The following is a 24,288-nucleotide window of genomic DNA, read 5'->3' as shown; positions in this document are numbered from 1 at the left end:
TCAAAGAAAGCTATCAGGTTGTTTTAACAGGATTTATTTTTGACAAATCCATGTTGTTACTTAACACCTTATTATCTTCTAGATGTTTGCAAATTGCACATTGATTGCTTAATTATTTGCTCCATTATCTTTCTGGGTACAGAAGTTAAGCTGACTGGTCTGCAATTCCCTGGGTTTTCCTTATTTCCCTTTTTATAGATGGGAACTATGTTTGCCCTTTTTCAGTCCTCTGGAATCTCTCCCATCTTCCATGACTTCTCAAAGATAATTCTAATGACTCAGAGGTCTCCTCAGTCAGCTCCTTCAGTAGTCTAGGATGCATTTCTTCAGGCTCTGGTGACTTGAAGACATTTAATTTGTCCAAGTAATTTTTAACTTGTTCTTTCCCTATTTTAGCCTCTTCTGATCCTACCTCATTTTCACTGGCATTCACTACATTAGCCATCCAATCACCACCAACCTTCTTGGTGAAAACAGAAACAAAGAAGTAATTAAGCACCTCTGCCATTTCCATATTTTCTGTTATTTCTCCTCCCCCCCACAATTAAGTAATGGGCCTACCCTGTCCTTGGTCTTCCTCTTGCTTCTAACATATTTGTAGAATAACTTCTTGTTACTCTTTATGTTTCTAGCTAGTTTGATCTCGTTTTGTGCCTTGGCCTTCCACTCCAATTTATAAGCAAAAGAAGCTTGGGGAAGTTTGGAAAAGCTTTGAATAGGAAGTAAGAACTTTTGGAAGGCTGTCCAACCCTCCAAGCAACTGCAGGCTAAGAGTTCAGTTCATGACCTGTCAATTCTTATTCTTCCTAGTAATCCTATTAAAGCTAACGAGACAGCTCACCTTAATTAGGGTTGCAAAACTGGGCACTAGGACACAAAAGCACATAAGGAACAGGTCTGATCCCTTTGCCGTGAGAGGCAATGGCTAACCATACCAGTCAGTCATTCTCATAAGGTGTTGTTCTCCAAGAAGCACCTAAAAATTGCATGAAACCTGGACAGGATCCAGCATACGACTGGATCAGATTCAGGACACACTCCACGAACCAAATCACATTTTACTTACATTGTAAGCTCTTTGGGTCATCGTATTTGTGCCTAGGCCTGAATCCCTGATTGTGGCCTCCAGATACTACTGCAACATAATACCTAATAATTTCTGGAGTAATTTCCAATCAGTAAGATATACCAGGGATGAATTTGGCCCATCCCTTTAGAGTTTCAACCATCCCATTTGCTACTGGCTGCTCCCAAACATAAAGCTAATGAACCCAGTCACTTTGTTTCGCCAACATCTTATCTGTTTGGCATGACGTACTTTTCGGTATCATGAAATTGGTCTGCCTGCCAAGAACATATGCTAGTGAAAGGAGGAATCAAAGTGATAAGAAGTTGCAAAGAGCTTTGCAGAGGTGGTTGGAGGAAATGATGAAAGTGCAGCTCGCTAGACACAGAGAAACAAGGCTACAGAACAATAGGACTTAAGTAGGTCTACAGACATTGTAGGACAGTGCAATATATAGCTGTCTGCAGGAATGCACCTGCATAGAGCAATCTCTGTGACAACATATTTTGACAAGAGATCGTTAAATGCTCACTCCCATAAACACAAGTCACATTTTGTAGAGATACGAGTTTCAAAAAAGTTACATTAAAATACCTCAATTGCCTCGAAGCTGATTCGTGCTTGGCTACTGCAAAGCAAAAAGACGTGTGCCATGGATGGTTCAGCTCGGCATCTAAATGTTATTTATAATAAACTGACAGAACGAAATGTAACGGGCTGAAGGAGCGCAGGAAGCAGCGATGAAAGGTGAGGAAGCTTTTACGTTTCAATTAATCACCCGCACCACAAAGGCCGTGTTCAAACAACATGTGGGGTCTGGCTTGTATCAGTCAGAGCCAGGAAACACGGGGTTAAGGCTGACTTGAATTTGGTCCTTAAGTCACCCCATGGTGATGTGTGTTGTTAAGATGCCAGGTCTGCTGCAACACCTCAGGCTTCAACGGGATGACGTGTAAAAGAGCAACTAGCAAACAATACAAGACAAGCTTCCAGAGGGGTTTTCTGAGGGCTCCCCTGTTTCCCCACTTTTAACCCTTCCCCTCCTGTTATAGCACTGCTCCCTCTGGCGAGGAAGGCTATGCAAGTTGCCATCAGGTGAAGAGCAGTGACCTCTAGATAGTAACAAAGTACAGTCCAGCCCTACCCACCAGGAGCTCTGTCTGCAGCAGACAGCTTCTGTTAGCTTCTGTTAGCTCAGAGGTTCTGCGAGCATGTGATCCACAGTCTGATCTGACATTTGCACCGACACTAGACTGCAGGGCTGTCTTGATGAAGTTATTTCTGGGTAGTCTGTCTTCTTGTGTAAATCTCTTTCCTACCTGAGTAAGATCAAAGATTGTCAACCAGTGGTTCAGAGTGTGATTTCCCCCATCCCTTTGATGCATTTGTGGGTCAAACACTGGGCTAAATTGGTCCCTGGTGTAAAAGACCACCGACATTGTTGAACCAAGGATGATTCTGTCCCATTCTGCAAAACCAGAAACGTACTACAGATGCCTTCAATCTATCTTTGTGACACCCCGATTGAGAATTAAACTGACAGCTATCAGAACAAAGTGATAAGAAGCAGGCACCTGCACCTGCATCATTTTGCCTTCCTATCTTGGGGGAGGCCAGATTCCACACCCCTTACTCTGTTGATTAGTTCCTTTGACGTGCGGTGGGACCATCCTAATGAGGATGTGCAGAAGGGTCTGGTCTTAAGATGGCAGAAGTATTATGTAACTCTAATAGGTGGGCACACAACTGTCCCCAGAAAAGCAATGCTAAGATGTTCAATAAGTTGGCAGTGAGTCAAGATGACACGTGTTAGCTATATACAATACAGAATAGTTATAGTTTATATACTATTTATATAGAGAGTTTGCCTATTGTTGTTTCTGTTCCCTTGTCCATAACCACTGTCTGCTTGTCCAGCTTCAGACTGTAAGCTTCCCGGGTAGAGACTGCCCTTGCTGAGCGTTTGGAAAGTGCTGGAACACAGTGGATACGACTGCCAATAAATAATAGTAATAACTGGTGCCCATTTGTAAGACCACATTTCTCTTTGCTCATATGGACACAAAATATTTTAAAATCGCTACAGGAAGTGCAGGGAATTGGAGACAGCTAGAAGAATTAAAGCAGCACTGTGGTCCAGTGAATAGTGCACTAGGTTAGACGTTGGGTCTAATCCCGTGTGCTTGAGCAAGTCTCTTCAACTCTCTGTACCGTTCGTTCCCTTTTTTATCTGTCTTCGCTATACAGATTGTAAACTCTTTGGGGCTGGGCCTGTCTTTATAGTGCCTGGCACAATGGAGCTCTGATTTGGGGTAGGGTCTTAGGCACTATTACAACTAAATAAATAAATATGAAAGGCTAATTAGTTCCCTAATTGATTGTCAATACATGAGAACCCAATCTATGGAGTAAATCCCCTTACAATATGCATTTAGGGGGTGGAGAGGCAAATACTCCAGCAGCAAGTGCACTGTTCATTTAAAGTAAAATCCCAGACAGAGTCGTATAGTCGTGACTCAGCAGCGTCTGGGAAATTTCAGACAGTGAGAAACAAAATTACTGAACAATAATGATGCAAAAAAAATAAACGTAGGAAACCACTATATTTTCATTTTACTGAACCTAGCGAAGAATCTGATTTTTTCCCATCACAAAGCATCCCACTTCCATCAGTTTTGAAAAATATAAACAGATCCCAGCCTGTGACCAGGGCCGGCTTGAGGCCAATTCCCCTGAATCAGGCCCCGCACCCTAAAGAAGAGCGCCTAACTTAGGAGCCTTTTTAATTTTTACTCACCCAACAGTGCTCCGGGTCTTCGGTGGTGGGTCCTTTGCTCGCTCCGGGTCTTCGGCAGCATTTTGGTAGCAGGTCATTCAGTGCAGCGGAAGACCCAAAGCACCACCGGGTGAGTCATCCCTGCCAGGGCCCCGTCAAAGCTATTCGAATTGGGCCCCACACTTCCTAAAGCCGGCCCTGCCTGTAACCTTGTACATCAAAGTTGTAGCTTGATGTATGAAATGCATGCCAGGGAGTTGGAAATGGTGATATGCAGGGCTTGATTCTTATCTCATTTACACTGGTGTAAGTCAGGAGTGACTGTACTGAAGTGGGTTACCTAGGGAGGCGGTGGAATCTCCTTCCTTAGAGGTTTTTAAGGTCAGGTTTGACAAAGCCCTGCTGCAGGGCCAGCGCTTGAATTTAGGCAGCCTAGGCAATCGCCCAGGCGCCAGAATTATTGGTGGGCGGCATTTTGCCAGAGGGGGCAGTAGGCGGCTCCGGTGGAGCTGCCGCAGTCGTGCCTGCAGACAGTAGGCTGCTCGCGCGGCTCCAATGGACCTCCCGCAGGCACGACTGCGGCAGCTCCACCAGAGCCACAGGAACAGCCAACTGTCCACAGGCAGGACAGCAGCAGCTCCACCGGAATTGCCGTGCGCATAGGGCGCTCAAACCCCTAGCGCCGGTCCTGCCTGGCTGGGATGATTTAGTTGGGCATTGGTCCGGCTTTGAGCAGGGGGTGGGACTAGATGACCTCCTGAGGTCCCTTCCAACCCTGATATTCTATGATTCTAAGTCCATGGAGTTAAACCAGTGTAAACAAGAGGAGAATCAGACCCAGAATTAGAGAGTGAAGTTCTAGCCTCATTATAGGCAACGGCAAAATTTCCATTGGACTTTAAAGGGGCCAGGATTTCACTCTGATTTCCAAGTGACCAGTTCAAACACTGTCCTGGTCAGTAGTGACCAAAAGCTATTACCATCAGAAAACTACCTAACAGCATCCACGAAATGAATTGGTTTCTCAGTCCAGTTCCTACAGGGCAGATATGGACCACCCCACAAAAATGCTATTATCACAATATGGCACGATGCTGGAGGCGTCAGCACAGACACAATGGACTGAATGGTCCATAGTGACTGAAGTGTAGATCTGGGGAATACTGGCAGGGCAGTGTGGTGAAACTGGCATATTGCACTTGTTTTGTGTCTTCATACGAGCTTTAACTATCCAGGGCTGTTAATCCGGTACCTTTCACAAACTCTATAGTCACATAAAAGAAATATGATTCAGCGTGGAGTGAGTTTTTACTGCAGCCTTAAAAACCATCAGGAAATAGAGGTTCATAATGGAATGGCTGAGAGACCCTTAGCTACAGCGTAACGATGTAAGCTGTAGCTACTCGAACAAACATTTACAGGAAAGGCATACGCTTGAAATTGCACTAACCATGTTCAACATCCTGGATAAAGAGAAAAAATGACACACGTATATTTCAAACAAAAGGGCCTTTTGACTGCGTTTCTTCCGTTACTGGTTTTGAGAGAGCTGAAATTGAATCCTTTATCGAAAAGTGAGACGAAGGAATTTCCAGCACTTTTACAGACCCTGGCATTTAACTGGTCCTCTGGGAAATGGATGGGAAATTCTAAATAGGCAAAGACACATATAACTAACTAGTCCAGGATGTGCTTCTTCTCATTACTAGCCTTCCCCAGCCCCCTGCATGTGTCTATAAGTCTGAGGCTGTTGAACAAGAACAAAATTGTTATACTCCTAAAAATAAGAGGCTTAGGAGCAGAAGAAGAGGGGATGATTTTTCCAGCAGTTGTTCAGTGTCATTGCTGCCTCCAGGCTATGAAATTAAATAATCCTAATGAACAGATATGCTCCAATCTTTCGAGTCCTCACCGACAGCACAGTTGATCTCTCTTAAAAAACAAAATTACACTGTGCAATATACAGTTTGAGACTCCAGACAAACACACTTATAAGAGGTTGGTGATACACAATATATTTAGGGCTAAATCCTGATCGTGGAGCCATAGGCATGGGTCTTATTAAAGTAAATGGGAACTAGGTATGTGCAGCCAAAGGAAGAATAGGGTCCCAATTTTAATAAATCAAAACTGCTCATAACCTCTGTACAAGAACCTATATCTCAGGGGTGAAATCCTGGCTCCATTGAAGTCAATGACAAAATTATCTGACTTCACTAGGGCCAGGATGTCACCCTAGGACTAGCAGCCTTAATTAAAAAGTGCACTAAGAAATAAAATGGGTTGATAACCTCCTGCATGAAAAGTGCTTAGACGTCTTTATAAACCAAGTGTGACGTGCAAACAACCCAGCCTATTAGGTGGGACTGTTTCCAGAAATATCAGGGCAGGTACAAAACAAAACCTGTTGCTGCTTCTTACAGCCTAGACCTGCCAATGGGGAGAGTAGCCCTTCCTCATTGAATTGTCCCATTGATTGTGCTGACATCACTGAGATGGCACAGGGAGGAAGGATTCCTCACAAGTAAGGATTTACAGGATGGATGCCCCTGCACGGAGTTTGAGGTTCTCCAGTGATCTCAGGAAGGAGGGTGGTCTAGAGACTGCATGAAATGCAGGAAGGACTTTGCTCTTGCTATCAATTGTACATGGCAGGTGACATGTGGCTGTATAAAACCCTAAGATAGAGAAATTGCCAGAATGTGATACGGGTGTGCAGAGGTGAAGGGGAAGGAACATCCAAGGAGCATGTCAGGACTTGAGGAACATAAGGACTCCTCCTTCACTGTGTTAGGACCACAGCCACTCCCCCTCAACACCGGCCCACAGAATGAATCACAGTGAAGGCTGTGCAATCCCTTACATACCAGGCTGCTTGGGGTGAGGGCCTCCCTGGGGTACAAATCCCCACAGCCCTGGGAGCAGGGTGGCTGTGTCTCTATAGTACTGTGTTTTACTGTTTGCTTTTCATCAGCTGTGCTTGAAACCCAAGCCCCAAGGAATGTCTCTCTTTCTTCCTCGTGGGGACAGACATGATATTCAAACCGCTGGTTGTAGTTCATTTCACTGCTACTTTTCTAGCCTTTTCCTCATCCGTCATCTTCAGTGAAAAAGGGGTCAATTTATGTTTTCCTTCCCAAATGCAACCTGAGCCGCAGGTGAACTTATCTAGGTGACTAGGTGAACTTATCTCAGGTAAAATCGATGGGCCTAAGTGTATTTAATCATGTAGTGAATAGATTATATAGATAGAAACATATTAGCTAATAACAGACAAGCAAGCACATAACCAATATAATGGTTGGCCTAGTTTTTAGTTTGGCATTTAAATAAACCTATTGGGAAGACGTGCAAACAAAGCCATTGCGTTTAATAAGTATCCTGTTATTCAGTTCTTCAAAATGTCCCTGATTTGGGTACAAGACAAGGAGAAAGTTACAATGAAAAGTTACAGGAACGCCACCAAATATAATCCAAATAAACAAGAAAAGTCCTCGAAGTCCCTGCCAATAATTTTATTATTGCTAAGAACTAGGTAAGCATGTTACATAATCTGGTCTGTAATATGGAATTTTATATTTGGACACAGACATTTATTAGGCAACGAATCAGAGGAGGGAGTGTTGATAAAAAATATGGTGTCATCATGGGTATAAAAAGAGTGTACTGAAATTTAATTCCCATCAATGTAGCCAAACCACTGGCCTGGCATATCGCACTTGATCACTGCAGTGTGGCATTCAGTGCCTATGCTGAAATAAACCTGTTCCTTCGACCTGAACTAAGAGTTAGTAGTGGTTTTGTCTGTTACTGCAAGAGGTAGGGGTCTGCTTTGCTAGGTTTGTAAGGTAACCTGTGGGCCTGGGTGGTGGTCCCGAAACATATTTACACTCTACATCCAAGAAAGGAATGGATTCATTAGAAACTCCTGGAGTTTAATCTATGCCCATTTGAACAAATTATCAAATGTGTGGATGAAGACAAGTGTGGCGGAATCAAAGGGTTCAGCCACAGTACCTTCTCAGGAGCTTCTGGGACCAAGGGGGTGGGAGAGTGGAAGAATTTTCCTACTCTTATCTACTTGTAACATTCATCAAATATCATTACTACTCAAAATCTTCATCCTTCTGGAACCTGACAGATGTGCAAACAACTATAAAACTTATGGTTTACTTTTCCTGCAGCAAAATTTGCCAGAATGTTAGATATTCAAGCAAACATTCTCCTCGTTTGGACGGCAATGACGGAAAGAGGAGGTGAGACTTACACATGTAACTTGTATTCACCTTCTTAAAAAAAATCCAACTACATCTTTTTTGGACTGCTTTCATCAGCACTACTACTGAGTGAAATTATTAGACGCTACAAGCTTTGTAAAAGCACACAGTTTCCATCTGTCAATTGAAATGGGCAAAATTAGATCTTGAATCTGTGCATTTAGACCATTGTCAAACCAGTCAGACTAGTATAGTGCTCAAAACAGATTTTATTAAGAAGAAGAAAGAGAAATTGTCTCCTACAGTTGCATCTTGTCAAATCTCTACCCAAGGAAGACCAGTTCCAGAGTGACCAGCATAAAATTTCATGCAACAGGAGGCTCTGAATAGTTGTGGAAGACTGTACAGAGCTAATCAGCAAATAATTCACTTTAAATTTGTCTCTGTGCAGGCTGGTGACTTCTAATTGCTGGCTCAGAAATACAGTATGTACCTTGATGATTTTAAGTTGTTCCAAGTTATTGAAAAATTAACTATTAGAGGAGGAAGATAACTTCCCTTCCATCTCATGGAGCTAAATAGTCACTTAAAAGTAAAGACAAATATGATCTCACTTAAAAACACAAGGCTGCTGCTACAGCTGGATTAAAGGATTAGATGTAATGCCAGATGCTACCTTAAGAATTAATGGCAAAATCTGGACCAATGTTCTTTTAGAACATCTGTGTAAATAGAGCTAACATATTTTTACATGAGTTTTTATGCTAGTGGCAAAGGTTTTCGTTGCATGGTTTGGAGGCACTCCCGGTTTGAATTCAGCCCTGGAATGTGTCATGGCTTCACTTTAGTGGTGGTGGTGGGGGGGAAGTTACTGAGCATCCACAACTCCCAATGATTTCAATGGGGTTACTCCCGATTTGCACCAGCGTAAGTGAATGGAGATGCAAGAGTCATAGTTATAATCCAGTAGACAGCCAACAAGCTTGGGCACTGGAGATGAAGAGTAACCTACGATCCTTGGCTTTTGGAGTAGCTTAAAAAAGAGAGGACTTATTCAGCACTAACTCACTGCAGATCATAAACCAATATAACTCCAGTTACCACTGTGGAGTAATTCCAACATAAGCAGCGAATCAGACTTACTGCTTAGATAGCACACGGCAGCTGAATTTTAGGTCCTGCTTCCAATGAGGTCTATCAGAATATTGCTAATTGACCTCGATGGGAGCAGCTTTTTGACTTCAGCCTTTAAATAGTGAAATACAGAGTAAAATAGTGCAATAACACCTATAACAATATCTGTGTGGCTAGATGACTTAATGATTCCTTGGCTAAGTTCAAGGAGCATCACTTTAAAACTAATTCCCATTTTAAAAAATTCTCTGAATCTCCCTAACCCTGCAAAAAAAATAAAAAAATTCAATTTAATTTACATATGGCGCTTGGGAAAAGATCTATACCCAACCTGGGACAGTACTGCATAAAATCCATTTGTAAATGCAATATTTAGACTTTAACTTCTTAAGGTATAACTACCATATGTAATATACACACACGAAGTAGATGTATGTGTACAGATCCATGGGTTGTATAAATCTGGGTAGTCCCATTGACTATACTGTGCCGATTTATAGCATCTGAGGATCGGGCCCATGGACACAATGGAAAAAGCAAACATACCCATGTCCTACACACGTGAGCCAATTGTAATCAAACATGATTGCATTTATTGGTTCCTACCAAGTTAGAGAGCCAGAAAAACGAAAGGCCATTGCAAAACTTCAACAAGATCCTTTAGGATTAGTTTTCTACGTGAGCTGACAAGTAGCCAGTTAAATTTTCTGTGATTTAGCAATGTGAAATATTACAGATGCACTGAAAAAATAAGCACAAGTACAGAACAATTACAGCAAGGAGAATAGGAGTAACCTTGAAAAAGATACTGGAGCAGCTGTCAATTCTCTTTAAATCGTCTTTCAGTAGGTAATTTAGTAGACAGCCATTTCAAAAGCTAGGATAATAATGAAAAATACATGTAAAAGATTAAATTTAATTTCTCTCATGAGATCACAGAAATTGGAAATATTGTGTGTGCGTTTTAATCGTTGGGTGAATTGGTCTTTACAGAAATAACAGTGGTAACTAGATTAAGGCATGCGGGGGAAATATGTAGAAGTTTCTTACATGCATTCAGCAGCACCTCTTGCAATTTGAGTTCAGGCCTTTCTTGGCCAAAGATGCATAACTGTGGTGAACTTGTAATGAAATTAAACATCCACTAGGGATAGAAAAGAGACTACAGTCAAGGTCATAAAATTCATGATCAGCTTCATTACTGCTGTAAATCAATGAGGTTTTACCAGGAATGAATTTGGGCCCATATATTTGAAAGGAAAAAAAACATTACTTGTGTTATCATCAACAACTTTTATGTTGAACACCAAAATAATATTAAAGCTCTCATTTAATTTTCATTATTTATGCTCTTGGTTTACTTTGTGCACTTCACTCAGCTTAAATAATGAAAACTGTCTTGTCAGTTTCACCTTTTTTAATAATAAATTTCACTTATTCTTATGCACCAGCACAAATACGGTTATATCTGGGTTCGCTACATACATATGGTCCAGCATATTCTACAATCACAAAATTTACCACAGAATTTCACTCTTTGCTGCAAAGCTATGATCCAGAATCTCAGCTTTCATTTGGCAAAAAAAAAAAAAAGGTTTTTTAGCCTATGGGTGCAAATAACACCTCAAAATAGGAGCTCAGTTTAAACTGAGGCCTGTGTGAGTCTGAAAAGAGCCTAAAACAATGGCTCTGAGAGGTGCCTGAACAATGATTCAGCAATGGTCACACAAGCACCAAAACACAGAGGTACACCTAGTCGAGCTACTCCTGTTTATGCTTCCCAGGGTTGTATTACCTATTTTGGCCACAGCATCATGCTGGGAGCTTGCGCTATGCACCACAACCTCCTCATCTTTTTCAGAGGATAGAGTCCCCGAGTGCAGTGGTTTTCAAACTTCTTTTCTGGCAACCCAGTTGAAGAAAATTGTTGATGCCCATGATCCAACAGAGCTGGGGATGAGGGGTTTGGGGTGTTGGATGGGCTCAGGGCTGGGGCAGAGGGTTGGGATGCAGGGGTGAGGACTACGGGGTAGGGCCAAGAATGAGGGGTTCAGGGGGTGGGAGGGGGCTCTGGGCTGGGGTAGGAGTGCAGGAGAGGGTCATGGCTCTGGGCTGGTGGTGCAGACTCTGGGGTGGGACCAGGGATGAGGGGTTTGGGGTGCAGGAAGGGGCTCCGGGTGTGGGGGAGGCCTCAGGGCTGGGGCAGGGGATTAGGGCGCAGGGTTCGGGCATGGGCTTACCTTGGGTGGCTCCGAGTTGGTGGCACAGCGAGCCTGCGAAGGCAGACTTCCCGGCACCGTGGACAAGGCTGCGACCCGGAAGCGGCCTGCAGCAGGTCCAGCTCCTAGGTGAAGGCACGCAAGCAGTTCCGTGCAGCTCTCGCCCATGGGCATCCTGCACCCCAGCTCCCATTGGCCAGTTCCCAGCCACTGGGAGTGCAGAGCCAGTGCCCAGGGCAGGGGCAGCATGTGGAGACTGTGGCCCTCCCACCTAGGAGCTGGACCTGCTGCTGGCCACTTCCGCGGCGCAGCGTGGTGTCAGAACAGGTAGGGACTAGCCTGCCTTAGCCGGGCAGCACCGCCGACAGGACCTAGCAGCCCAGTTGGGGGTGCAGACCAGAGCCGCTGCGACCCAGTGCCTTCCATTCCGTGACCCAGTACTGGGTTGCGACCCGCAGTTTGAAAACCACTGCCCTAGGGTGACCAGATGTCCCAGTTTTAGATGAACAGTCTCCATATTTGGGGCTATGTCTTGTACAGGTGCCTATTATCCCCCACCCCATCCCAATTTTTCACACTTGCTGTCAGGTCACCCTAGAGTCCCCCATCCTGTAAGTATGGCCTATATTGTTTGTTCTCAGGTGTATACCTTTGCATTTAACCATATTACAACGCACTTCTCTTTGATATTACAAAAATTACTTAATTGATTAGTTATATAGAGCCCATCCTTTCTTGATGTAAAACCACTGAAATTAATGGATTTAAAAAAAAAAAAAAAAACAGTTTCATGTGACCAACATATTTTTAGAATTGTAATTTACACGGGATTTTTTTTAATTGGTGTTTTGTAACTGCTTGTAATGCAGCAGATGATTTCAATTACGGGTGTGGTATCAACAGCAGCTGTGGATGCTCAACGCTCTCAGTGTTAGACCCGTCAATACATTTGTTACATGATGGTTTCTTCTAGTGCCACCTTAAATATTTTATTTAAATGAGATGTAAATATTTATATCAGGCAAATTCTGATTCAGGTGTTACTCAGGCAAAACGGCCCAACAAGGCTGATACAACATTCTCTACAAATCAAACACACATGCACACGCCACTGAAGTTTGGGCTGAAACTCCTGGAAACTGACAATTCTCTCTCTTCGTGACTCAACTAAAATGTGACATATAGGCTAAACAATTACGTAGAAAGAACGTATGTATATGGTTGTATGTCACAGAGTCCATAGTAACCACTGTTCATAGTAACAGTTGGATAAGGAACCAAGAAACACGAATTCAAGGCATCTGTCAGAAAACACTTGTGAACTTGGCCTAGCAGCAAACTTCTTAAACAAACCCAAACAATCGGCTGCTGTTGTGAGGATGGGAGAGGCCAAGCCTTGAGTCTTTCATGAGTGAAAGACCTGAACCTTGTTGAATGAAACATGCTTTTTCCCCATCCAGAACTGATTACGTTCTTAATTCCGTCACTTTTTCTTTCCTCAAAATAGACCAAACAGAGCATCTAGCCAAAGTGCCTGAAGCAATTTGATCTGCATCCCTCCTACAAGTAGCATTAGGAACTAGATGCTAGAGGATGCTCTGAAGTAACAGGCAGAAAAGCACTGCAGTCTTTGGCCCAGATCCTGCAATGCCTATATGGAAAGCTCCTACGGGTGTTCTTTTTTAGGGCTTGAACCAAGTGTTGTGAGGGAAAAAGACATTAAAGATAGTGGGGTGCTCAGATTTGAAGATAATGGACCTAGACAGACTGACCCAATGCCCGCTGAAGTCCATTTGATTTCATTGGACTTTAGATAACACTCCTAGTCACTTGTGAGATGAAAGTCAATTTAGGAATGCAGAATTGGGCCTTTTACAGTAGCTATTTAGTTGTCAAAAGTTGTTCTCATCTCACCAGACCCATATGAACCACAAAGCTGAGATAGTTTTCTGTCAAAATTCACAGATTTAATTACTACTGGGGATTATATGTTGAGTGACAGAATGTTCTTTCAGCCAATGATTCAGCAAGTATTCTGTTCAGTTGCATACACAACAGCGATTGCCATAAAATCAGCGTTCCACATTCCAGCAAATTAAACCGCTGTCCACCGCTAACTTTGCCCATGTTGACTGCAAATTAGCAACACAAATTGGACCATCTATTGTACATGTTTGTCAGCCAACAGCTCAAAACAATCGAAATCCAAACTCAAATACAGAGTGCAGAGATACCCACAGACTGCCCAAAGGTGACAACATGTCTTTTACCGAAATGGGACCAGTAGTAAAATCTACATTAAAAAGCAAACTTGGATTATTTCTATAGAGCTGCCATTTATTGTAAAAGCAAACCCAATGCTATACCAGAGAACATGCTACCATACACAAAGTCCTACCCACAGACCTCTATAAATAATCCTGTGTAGGAGATCCAGTACTGAGAGAAATAAGTAAGTTTGCTTCCAATTATATTTTAAAATAGCAAAACTAAGTAAATCAATAATTACAGAGGGGAAAAACTCTTTAGACCTGATAGTAAAGGATTAAATTTAAACCAATGCTTAGACTCACAGCAGTTACTTTCAGGCTGTTTATTAGCTTTGTGCTGTCACATATGATGAATTTATTGTTGAAATAGAGTTTGAAAGGTAATGCTGGAGTTTTTTTTAAAGGACTCTACTCCTATATTCAAAACATAACTTACTAAACTATAGGACAAGAATGATGCTATTAAGCAACAGCCTGACAAAGCGACCATATAGGAACACACTATTAATCAAACATAAACCTAGTCAGGATGTTTCTTCCACTTTTGGTGAAACTTTAATGCACAGAACAGTTTGACTAAGTCTTGCATATAGGAACAACATAGTTCCTTTGCAGGCCTTTTGCGTTCCATGATTTCGTAAGGCTTCAAAGAATATATTAACAGATAAACGTTCAAGCTTTCAGGGGAACTACGTAGGGTCTTCCTAGCTGCTGTTTACTTGCAGAATCAAGAGCAACCACTGAAACAGACAAAAACAAAGAAAAAAAAAACCCTACAAATGTGGCATCTATTAACTGCACTGTATACATTACGCAAATTTTTATATAATTCACAAACATTTCCAGAGGGCACATGCCTCCTGCCAGACATGTTCAGAATGTCTGACCTTCGAACCCTGCCGTAACTGATCCTGTGCACACCTGTCTGACATGAAAACCATGCAAAATCTTTTTTTAGCTATTGGTAAGCCTTGTGGTAACCCCCGCCCCCCCCCCCCAAGCCACAGAAACAAGCCATCCTTTTGGCCCATAACTTATGACCTACAGCAGGTGTAAGTCCTAGATCCATGCTATCCACAAATACTTAGAGCTGTTGGGCTGGTTTCACAGCTAAATTGAGCTAGACTGGCAAAGGTTTCAATAAGTCAGAAGCCCACCCACACTTTGGACTCACTAAATCTTCTTGAGCTGCAGAAGCATTTGGTGTTTTCAGTACAGATACAAATATATACATAGAATACACTGTTCATATAGTGCTTGACCGAGTGCTCACTTGATATTAATGGAAGGATTCCCACTGACTTTCATGGGCACTATACTGGGCCTTTTGACAGGACGTCAAGCCTGCACTGCAAGAAAGGAAAGGTCTGTTCTGTAATAGAAGAAAGTGGTTCATTTGCAGAGGAAATGACCATTAAAATATAATAAGATGCCTTCAATTTAATAAGAACTGCTTTGTGGATTGCTGGACGAGTATAAATCCCTCACAGGCCAGTGGCACGTTGGTGAAATTTCTTTGCTGAGTAGTGCGGGGAGCCACACACAGGTTTGCGAGCTGCAGGCCTGGACAAAGAACTCTTAGCAGAATATATTCATCAAATGATAATACAAACTACTTAAAAATACAGAGGATAAGAAGATGGACTGTCTGCTTGGATGGGCACATAAATTCCCTGGGTCATTAAATATTTAGAATCGACAAACAAATAATTTAGCCAGGAAAGGACTTCCCTAGTTTTCCTCCCTACAAATAAATCACTAAGTCAAATTGAACAAAACCATGTTTGCTTTAAGGAAAAGCATAACAATTATGAAACGTACTCCTTTGCTTATGGGGGATAGTGCATCCCAGGTGACATGGCATATCCACAGAGATACTCTCACTTAGCCATTAAATGAATGCAAAGATGCTTCCCTTCTTTTCATAATAAAGGAAACTTTTAATGAAAGCTGCTCAGTATTGTGGTTTATGGATTCATGCTTTGGTAGGCAGGGAGAGTCACATAAATTGCATGACTGGTTAGAAAACACCTTTGTGAATCGGAGATTTCTTTCAAGCTAAGTTTTTCCAAGACAGGTGCTTATCGAGTGCTGGTCCTTGTTCTGTCTACCCATCCACTCCCCTCATCTGTCTGTCTTTCCATCTGGCTGCTTTTTAAGTTTCACAAAAATGCTTTGGTTGCATTCCTTCCAAAGCTGCTTGACCTTCAAATGAATGTGATTTGAAATGCATGCCGTCCTTAGATTTCAGTACAGTAATTTGGACTGAGCATTGTTTCACAGGCAAGATGAAGATCTCTTTACTAACTTTTATGGTTGGTGCTTGACAAAGACTAGCCAAATATCTTCAGAGATATGGTCACCAATAAATATTAATCCTCCCTCTGTCTTTAAGAAAGTTACAGTCAAGATTTAAAGATTAATTTCACTACATAGAATGAAACTGCCAGCAACTGGAAATAGTGAAAACTAGAGAAATTCCAGTACAGATTTACACCAGTGATACTTGTTAGCATTTTATATGTTGTAAACATTGTTCTGTTAAAATACAGTCCCCCCGCCACCAACTCACCTGCCAATACCACTATAGCATAAGGCTTACATTGTTTTGATTACATCTGCCTCATTAGTAACCAAATATCACAATTATCCATCGAAGTTTACATTTATGTCAGACAAATAATTTGCTAAGGGCATTTTGTTACCTGTAAATACAATTGAAAGATTAGAGAAAAGTTGCAAAAAAAAAAAAAAAAAAAAAACCAACAAAAAACAAAAAAACCCAAGCTCCATTGAAGAATAAAGTACAGTAATGCTACACAATGGCTTGAATGCAGTTACTGTTCCAAAGAAAACACTGCTACGTAAGACTCACTCCCATAAGGCAGATGTTGGTTTCTCTCTCTCTCTCTCTCCCCCTTTTTTTTTTTTAAACAGCTGCAGGTTAATTTGTCGAGGCTATTTTTTGGATTTTGATATTATCAATCTGATAGGTAACATAAAGGATAAAGATAGTCCTTGAATCTGAAGAGGGGGCTTTTTTCCCCTCCCTTCTCCTCATAACATTGAAAGGTGATAACCTACTCGGGGGACATGGGGAAGAATCTCTCGGCTCACTGTACTGCTTAGATATAAAAAGCTACCCTTGACCACTGGTTTTATTACATTTTTTGGTGTAGAATCATCATGTATATTTAATATTTACGCAGCTTAAATCATCAATGAAAAGAGCCATTAATTTGTTACTTTGACTTTTCTGCTCTAGTTTAATAGCTACATGGCCCAATTCTGCTCTCCCCTGGTTCAAAGTTGGAGTAAAGCTACTTTCAGTGAGGGGAGAATCAGGGTTATAAAGTTTACGGGTTTTCTCTCCAAGGATTTCTCTTAATAATGGATTACAGCAGCTTTCCGAAGAGGATTGTGTAATTCCTTCAAATGACAGCATACGAGTTGGTGCTGATACTTAGGAAAAAAAGTGATCTCAGTTGCATACTGGTTAACTAAAGCTAAATCAATAATAACCATATTAATAAATACTGCTTATAATGGCAATGGCAGGATACAGACAGCAACCTACTGGCAGATATCAAGGAAATGTAAGCATTAATTATCTGCACAATGTCAGTGCTACACCTACATGACACATTTACATGTGCAGCAAAGCTAAAAGCTCAATTCTGAAGAAGATCATCAAGACAGACTAACAACTCTGCTTTCATACAAGACGTCTCTTGCATTTTCCTGAAATTCAATTTTCTAGTTGTCACAACTAAGAACATGTTACTTTTTTTTTTTAATTGGGGTGGGGGAGAATGGATTTGGAGGGGTGCAACTGGGGAACAAAAGGGGAGTTAGAAAGACTGTTTGCACTTTCTAGTTGTGAATAAAATAAAGAATACAAACCAAACAGAAGCTTTCAGAACCTAGAATGAAAAGGCAGGCATGAACTCAGCTTCTCAAAACCAATTCTAATACGTTTCATTTTCCAATGTGAAGTAACACACGCACTCACAGATCTCTTATATAAACAGTTAAAGGGTTACTGCTGGTCTCAAATTCCCCACAGTTTAACACAAATAAGGAGATATCTTTAAACTTTACTCTTTTCCACTCCCCTGGACAAATAAGTAAAGTTTAAGGAATTCTGATTTTATTGTTTCTTTGCAGGTCCTAAAATGAGTTAGTTTTCAATCGCTTCCCCCTATTATGCTTGTTTTCTATTTGCATCCAAGAAAATACTTAAAGTGCACAAGGCCAGGTGTGTTTTCTTTGATGGTTTTTCTTCTTGAATTTTACCAGGGCTTGCTTGCTTTCTTTATAGTATGAAGGATACTTTAATGCTGTCTACACAGTAGCAGCACTGGGAGAACTTTAACTGCATACCTGACCTATTAACCAGGACACACATGCTGATCCTGCTGGAAGCTTTTGGGTTCTCTGGCAGTACAATAAATAATAATCAGAACAATAGAAAAGACACTAAAATCCCACTGCTGATGCGAGCCACTGCTGCTCATCTTTCCCTGGGAAGTAGCAAAGACCACTCCGTTTAGCACAAGGTGTAGGATCAGTTTGCTCTGAAAGGTGCACCTCCAACAACAGCTGCATTCAATTCTAGGTCAAAGAGGCTAGGACCTGCTCCTCAAACCAACTCCTGCTAGAGCCAACCAGGTCTCTTCCTCAAGGATTCACAAACCAAGTGGCTTTAAAAACTGCAGCCTGCCAGGCTTCTCTGTCTGCCATAATCATCCCTGACTTAGCTGAGTTACTCCAAGGGTGGAACCTGACCCATCCAGAGAAACAAAACAAAACAAACGGCGCTCCCCCAGCGCTGCCTGAAACTCTACCGCCAGGTGCTGGACACAGATGGCCCTCGGGGTCGGGGGCAGAGGGGAAACACCCAGCAGCACCGTGCAGCAGGACACCCCATGCCCCAAGCTGGGCATGGGGCAGCCTCTCCTGGGAAAGGATATGGGTTACAGACCAGTCTGAGGCACCAGCTGCGTGGCCACGTAGTTTGCTTGAGGCAGAAGAAGACGGTGGGTGCCAGGGCCGGGTAAGGGACCTGTTCCTCATCCTCCTGGGCTGGATCCCGGGCAGAGGAGCCTCCAGAGCCCAGGCTGCCCTGGATCGACTTGCAAGGGCTGAGCGCATCCTCATCCTCCCCGGGCTGGACTGCCTGGCTGGGGAGGGAGGCTATGGGCACCCGGACTTCGTCGCTCGCCAGCGGCTGGAAGGGCTCTCTCCTCTCGCCATCAGTCATGATAGCAGCCAGGACCTGCAGAGCAAGGGGGCAAAGTCACTCGAGCATCGCTGAAGACCCCTGGGGTCAGGGTGAGGCGCACTCTCCACCTGGATGAGAGAAGCGCTCGGGGGTGGGGGGGTCCAAGCACTGGTAAATCCAAGAGAGAGAAAAGGAGGGGGAAGCAAATAGATAGACAAAGGAACAGGAAAAAAGAGAAGGGGAGAGAAAAAAGAAGAAGCTAGAAGGGGACAGAGGGAGAGGCTATAGGAGATCTGAGCTGCCCCTGGTTTCAGCCTCCCCCCAATGAAAAAAGAAGAAAGGGGGCAATGGAGTCCCCCGACTGAACTCACTCCGGGCAGGGTCGGTGGGGGCTAAAGACACCCCCAGGCTGGGGTGTGACTAATCCCAGCGATGGACCTGGAGCAGCGGGCAGACGGGCTTCCCCGCTCCCATCCCCACCCCAGCCTGCTGGAGCCAACTTTGTCAGGGTCCTGAGCCGAGGAGTGACCCCCACCCTCCAAGACAGACACACCACAGGGGACTCAGCCTTCCTGGCCAGCATCCACCAGCGCCGGATCGGGGAGGGGACCAGCAGGGCTTGTTCATGGGGGGGGGGGCGCAGGTGCCTCTCTTTGGGGGTGGGGGGTGCTGCTTACCTTTGTTTCGCGGCTGGTTGGTTTCCCAGCAGCATAGCCGGGACCTCCAGTTCACATGAGACCAGGCAGCAATTCACTTCCCCGGACTCCGGCTGGAAGGAGCGGGGCTTCGCCCTGGGGAGACGGCACCTTTGTAAATCCGGCCGCGGCAGAGGAAGGCGGGGCGCTGGGTCCTGGGCAGATGCGAGCGATTTCTCCCTCTTCCCTGGCAGCCCCTCGGCGAAAGGGGGTGGATGGATGGGGGGGGAGCGGGGTGCAGGCAGGGGGGGATCTTCCCGGGCAGATCCTCGTGCAAGAATAATCCCAAGGAGAAAGCAGCCCAGCCCCGACCGCTTCTTTGCAAAGCTTCGCCCGTGCGAACAGGAAACTTCGGATTGAGCCGGGGGGGGGGGGGAGAGAAAGGAGGAGGGGAGCCGGGGGCTGGGATCCCAAAGGGGCGGGGATGGCAGGCAGCGTGCGGGGGGAACCGTCTCTCTTCCAGCCAGCCGGAGCCGGGGGGAGAGAATGAGCCAGCGGAGCGGGGCTCTCCCGGGCTCTGCTTCCCCGGCGGCGCCCGCCTCCAGGTGCGGCTAGCGGCCCCGTGCGCCCGACTCCGCGCGTCTCTCCATCCCCGCCTCGCCGCCGCGCTTTGTTCCCCCGGCGCCGGAACACGTGGAGCGGGCGATGCAGCGGGGCGGCCGGGTCACCAAGTTCATCGCGGCCGGCGTCAGAGCGCGGTTCGGGGGGCAAGCGGGGCTCCCCCGCGCTCCTGCCCGGTCCTCAGCCGGGGGATGCCCAGCGCCTCGTACGGCTCCAGCCTGGGGTCCCTTTCCTCCGACTTAGGCCTGTCTCGCGGGCGTGTAACTCGGTTGACTTCGAAACAGTTACTCCCACTCGGAACCAGTGCGAGGGAGAGGAAAAATCAGGCCCCGTACATGGAAAGCCAAGCACATTTCTGGAGAGGAGACAAGAGAAAGTCGTATTAATCATGCTATAATTATATCAAGCTAGCCTCGTTCCTTATATTACTTACTGCTACTCATATGAGATATTTCCAGCACTCTGGCTTTTGGGATTTTTTACTTTCCTGGCACTCTGGGCTTGAGATCTGTGCACCATAACACTGCATCTTCTCCCCGAAGGAGGTCATTCGGTCACGTCATGTTTTTAATCAGTGTCTGAGTTTCCATAAAGATGCTTCCTGATTCATTTCATGGCATAGAGAGGGTGATTGGGGAGGTTTGTATTTTATTTTAAAAAATAATCCTGTAATTTAAATAGCTGCAAGGAATTCACAGCCCCGTGTTTTGCCGCTATCCTACCAAGATGGGAATTAATTCAGTAAAATGTTTTTAAAGAAATAAATATATAAACTGAAGTTGGAGGACTGGGCATTTTAATAAATTGCAGTGCTTTTAGCTAAGTAGCTAATCTTCCCCAGGGCCTTAGCTTCCAGGGCTCAGAATAAACAGATAAAAAGTTGTTAGAGGCACTGTCCCTTATACACTCTGCCTAGGAAGTTCTATTCTTTTGAGTTATTTCAAATTGCATTAATAACAGATAGATGTAAAGTGGGGGGAGGGGCAGGAGAAATAAAAAGATCTTAGCCTGATGCACTCCCCTCAGCTGGAATCTTTTAAAGGATGAGTTCATTATAGACCACCCCATTCAATTCGCAAATGCAGTTCCCAGTGCTGTTCTTCACGGTTAACAACTGGGGATTGATTGAAAAGGGAGGTCAGGAAGGCTTCAAAGCAGAATGAGTGACCTGGAATGGAGAGAGCAAGAGCTGGTTTTTTTTACACACAGGCCTGCTTTTCAAGGGCTGTTTTATTAGGCATTTGCAGGTTGTGATTAACAGCATGGGGTGACTTTATTATTGAGCAAACACGGTCTGTAAACTAACCATGAACTCTGCCAGAAAGAGATTGCACTTGGAGTTTCCCCACATTTTTACAAGCGGATTAGGGCAAACAAACAACCCCCTCGAAGGGAAGCGTTGCATTTGATTTGGATGCTGCTAGCCTAAACAAACGATTTTCCTGTTGTAAATTACCCTGTGCTTTTTGTGCAAGAAACCGGCCTCCCCTGAAGCCAAAGAGGTTTACTAAAGGGGAAACAGAAACGAAGACCACTCTAAAGAGATGGAGGAGCTCAAGCTATTCATGATGGTCTCCCACAAGAAAATCTTTTCCATTTCATTGACTTTTTCTTTAAGTGCATCTTCTGTGAAAGCATGAGTGCCAGCTCCGACAACTCACAAATCCATCTTCAGAGGTATTCCCCAAGCAGCTGCCCACAGACCAGACAGCTTCCGCCTGTCCTTTGCCAGGCAGGCACTGCTTGTCAGATCACTACCCCAAGCCTTTAGAAATCATTTCCATAGCCAGACAGAGCTTGTTTTGAGTTTGTCATTTTAAAGGTTTTAACCTCATCTTACTGAAAGACTAATAAACTGTATATACCAATGGTAATGGTTATGTACTATTATGTGTCCCTGGAGGAGCTGAATAAACCTTGTGAATAATGGACCCAATCTTGATCCAAAAGGGATTTTTGCCTTTGACTCAAAAAGGGAGCAGGATAAGTACCAGAGTCAGTAGCTGATATAAAGAGATCTTTTGGTGATGTGGCAAACCTGTTTGCTTCCTCAGACTTTAATCCACACACAGTAGGGAGAATGAGTAGGCCAAATTCTCCCTTCATTTACTCCAGATTTACCCCCACTGTAACTGTTGACTACAGTCAAATCACTAGAGATTTACAGCTGTGCAACTCAGAGCTGAGGCTGGCTTCTGGTGTTTCATTAGTGAACTGCTAGGCTTGTACAGATTGATACTGAATTTAGGATACACATGTATAAAATGGACGGGCACTTGGCTTGCAAGATCATGGTTGAACTCAATGAGATGTGTAATGTTCTTAGTTGGTCTTAAACAGTCACAGGCTGGCATTCATGCAAGTAAGTTTCAGTATGTGTGCAATGCAGAGCAAGGATGCAAAACATATATAGCACTACCGCTAGTGTACACAAGCACCTCTGCAAAAGCTGCATTGTTCTAAGAGAGAGTGTGGGTGGATTCTGTCCTTGCTGGTGTTTGAGATGCATGAATGTAAAGAAGACAGTGGCACCAGGCTCCACCCTGTGGAAAATAAACCGCCACAGGGGAACAAAGCAGTCAGCACTTGATACAGTTGTCAGCAAAAATATTGGGCTAGAAGCTCAGCTGGTGGAAACTGGCATAACTAGGGGGTGGCGGGGAGCTGATTTGCAACAGCCAAGGATCCAGCCTTCTATTCCTACAACTACATCAACATATTGCTTGAGGTCACTTAAACCCATCTCTTGCAATATACTGTAGTTATTTGGAATTAAAGCTTGCTTAGAAGTATGTTTCCCTTTTTAAAGATAAAGATATAAAGTTCTAGCCTAACAGAATTATCAATTGAATCTGGGATTTTCCTTAAGGAAAAAACATATTTAGCTTTCCTGCTGTGACCTTGCCCAACACCTTTCATCCAAAGCTATTAAACATCATCTGAGCTTCACAACAACCCTGCAGATTTTAAAGTAAGAAGAAATCTATGCAGACCAATAGGCTAAGGCACACACGGCTGAGTTCTGCTGTGTTACAATAGTTTAAACCAGAACTAACACCATGATCAGATAAGAATCAAACTGACTTCCCTAAGGTCATACAGCAAGCTGAGGACTGGACCCAACCATTCTGATTCCCAATCCCCTGTTCTTACCACTATACCACATGTCCTCTACTACTACACCAGTTACAAAAGGAGTATTTTCTTAAGTCTTCTAAATGTGCTGGGTGCCAGTAGATTGGTTTTGTCCTGTGAAATCCAGATAGCAAATCAACCAATGTAGCGGAGTTTGTGCCTCGTTCTTTGAATGCACGTGATTTCGCAACCTCATCTCAGAGTTGCAAGAGCAAGGTCAAAAAATCTGAAGAAAAACCGTTCTGTATTTGACTTCAAGGGTTGGACAATGCCATTTTTCTGAAGCCAAAATGAGATTATTAGGCCATTCCCATAGTTTGAAAGATTCTCTATATCTGTATGCCTATTAAGCTAGCATTATAGATATTCAGTCAGAAGGTCCTGAGTGCTTTATGTAATATTATTTTTACTGGATCTAATTCTAACTAATTCGAATCTGGGTTTTTCTGATTGCAGAAAAGCCTTCAAACAAGGGACAATCTAGCTAATAGTGCTTGCATAAATCATTCTCAAAATAATGAGTATCTGTGGAATGAATTCATTTAGCTAAATAGATGGAGGACCACTTAAAAGTTATTTGGAAAGATTAACAAAAGAGAAGGGAAATGAGAAACAGAATACGTTGATGAGAGAAGGGAAAATTCTATTAGAAACAATGAATTTGTAATAAATTCAAAATGTTGAGCAGAATTCTTTTTAAAAAAAGATTGGCAAGCAACATGATAATCTGGCTTCTCTGGTGCTAAAATGTATTTTTAATTAAACGACACAATATGTTGAAATGCATTTAAAAATAGTGTGACAGACCCAGACCAGTGTGGTACAGGAGTCTGGTAGAGGAGAAATATACTGGTCACTGGCTGAATAGTTTTCTGTTCCCTGAGTGACTAGAGCAGGGGCTGCACTGGAGTAATCAGGAACCTGCTAGAACCAATTAAGGCAGACAGGCTGATTAGAACACCTGCAGCCAATCAAGGCAGGCTAATCAGGG

Source organism: Chelonoidis abingdonii, chromosome 9, assembly GCF_003597395.2.
Source record: "Chelonoidis abingdonii isolate Lonesome George chromosome 9, CheloAbing_2.0, whole genome shotgun sequence".
NCBI lineage: Eukaryota > Metazoa > Chordata > Testudines > Testudinidae > Chelonoidis > Chelonoidis abingdonii.
This window is presented reverse-complemented; position numbering follows the sequence as displayed.